Genomic DNA, 2678 nt, shown 5'->3' with positions numbered 1-2678 from the left:
TTATTGATTGTTTCTAGGAGGGTTTTTCTCCCGCGTTATTTTTCTTTCTATTTAGCATCAATTAGTGGAATCTGGGCAATGATTCAGATTCAGGTTTTGACATGGTGGGTTACAGATGTTCAGATGATTTTACTAAGCTGCCACCAATTATCTCATAGGCAAAATTTCAAAGCTGAAGTCTCCACCAAGACACAGCCACCCTTGTCTGAACCACTCATGCACTGAGCAAGGAAGTCAGAGCCTATCCCCTCTCTCCTGCCTCAGGCATTGGGTGGAGTTGATCAGGCATGCATTACAGAATAAAACACTTGAAAACACTGGAAAACCATTGCAAGTTTCTTTTTACATTGCTTAATGTCTAATAGACAAAACCTGTGAGGAAAAGATGCACAGAGGAAGGAAATGACCTTTCAGACCCCCAGTAGTACCAGGAACCAAGATCAGGACAACACCTACAGCATCCATCCCCTCTGCAAGCTCACAATGCAGCTTTCCTGCCTGCTGAGGCTGCTGATGGAACATGGATACACAGCCTCAGAAAGGCAGGACACAGATAGAGCTCCAAGGAGTTCTAGAAATTCCTGGGTAGGTGCAGGAAGCATCAAGACCTCATTTGGTCGCAGTCCCAGGAAAGGGCTCAACAAAAACCATTGCACAACGCATTCTTTTCTCCAGGAACTGAACAGCAAAGGAAGTGAATGCCTTCAAGAAGGAAAGGAGGCAACATTTGGAAAGTGAAGAAAAAAAACCTGGAAAGAATATGAAATCAATTAGGAGCTTCTAATGACTGATCTAATCCCCCAAACCTCAAGGGTACCATCTTCTCAGCTAACTCACTGCTGCTTTTCCAGCAGCTGATTTTATGGAACAAACCTTGCTGAATGGCCTTATCCCAGAGCTAAACTTACAGTGTGCCTGGTCACACAGTCTCTTTCTGCTGGACTGGAGTGAACAGCAATACCAGTAAACAAAAAACCAAAAAAGGTTAAGAAAAGCTTTTGAGAGAAAGCTCTTCACTGAAACCTCAGTTACTTCATAATATATGCAGCTTGTTCAAGCTTCTCATTCATTGATGTACTCTCCTACCGAACACCAGGCTCTCCCATTTCCCTCTGTGGAGGAAGGGGAAAATTCGACATCCCCATAACTTCAAACCTGCCTCATTAGAGCCTGCAGATGTTACTAGTTTCTTCCTGACCACAAGTTCAAAGCCTGATGGAAATGGGGCAAGTAACTCTGGTAACATCCTTAATTACAGCCTCCTGGCAATGCATTCTGCAGTGCTGTCAGAAGGGAGCTGCCCTGGATGCAGAAAGCATCACTCAGGGTAAATGTGCTGCCTGTTTAGAACAGGAGGTTGCTCTGAGTCAGAAAATAAGTGGGGAAAAAAATCAATTCCGAAATTGAGACCATTCACCAGCATCACTTGGAAGGTCTAATAATAGAGCAGTACTTGGACCTGCTCTTATGTGAATCAATTCTTAACCTCTGCCCTGGAAGAGGAGGCTGTGGTCCATCCCATTACCTCAGGAAGTCACACGTTCTCACTCTGGCACAAAACAGGTCCCCACTCAGCACCCACAGACACACCTACATTTATTGTACTGCTGCTTCAGCAAACCTCCCTGGAGCTGAGCAGGGACAGACAGGTGTTTATCAGCAGTGGAACACACAAACCTAACCCCAGTGTGCAGCCATGCCCATATCACACAGTGAAGAAACACCTCAGGGAGGATAAAATTCCAATATTCCATCTTCCCTTCTTTCCCCATTCCCCCCACATTGGTCCCTGAGTGACATTTGACAGTGGCATCACCTGCATGACTCTGGTGTGATTTCAGCCCCAGACAAGTTTCAGCCCTGCCAGGGCCTGGAGTCCCTAGAGGTTCAGAAACAGGGAGAGTCTGTCTCCAGAAATTTCCATGTACCATGTCGATCAGAAAAGGTCTGTGCAACAGAGGGGAAGAGGTTCAAGGAGCTCCCCAGTACCACAGATGCTGCCCCATGTGTTACATTGCCCTCTTCTGCTGCAAGAGATTGTGTGCCAATTATATTGTAGATAAATTGAAGTAGCACCCACCCAAAAGAACTAGGGAGCTTCAAATGTACAGCTCTGGAACCTTGACTTCAGGAAAGCAGAAAAAAAAAAACCTCAAACCCACTCATTTGCCCAGTGATAACCTCACAGAGCAACATTGCATGGTACACACTAAGCATCATTTGAGGTTAGATATGACCCCTGGGAAAGGAATGTGTCAAAGTGCTGCAGCTGCCCAAAATGTTCCCATTTCCAGCACACAAATCCCAAAGAGCTGCCAGAAATAAAGAAATGTTCAGCGGGCCCTAAGGCATCAAACCAAACCCTCACTCCCTAGCAGGAGCAGTACAGATTATGTTTGAAGTGAGAACAGCTAGATGGAGAAGAAAAAATACCAGGAAGTGTTTTGATGAGTTTCTATGAACTTGAAAATCCTATCATTGGCTATAAAGTCACTGAGGAGATTGTGAATGGTGATTGTACAGCTCTACAAGGTAATTTATCTCCCTGACCAGTACTTCGTAAACTGTCTACTGAACTGCCCTCTGTTAAAACTAAAGATATACAGACACTTGTAAACCTTATCGAGGGGAAAACAACTCAGATAATTTTACACATTTAAATGAAAACCAGATTCTTA

Source organism: Cyanistes caeruleus, chromosome 5 (genome assembly GCF_971803275.1).
Source record: "Cyanistes caeruleus chromosome 5, bCyaCae1.hap1.1, whole genome shotgun sequence".
Taxonomy (NCBI): domain Eukaryota; kingdom Metazoa; phylum Chordata; class Aves; order Passeriformes; family Paridae; genus Cyanistes; species Cyanistes caeruleus.
This window is presented reverse-complemented; position numbering follows the sequence as displayed.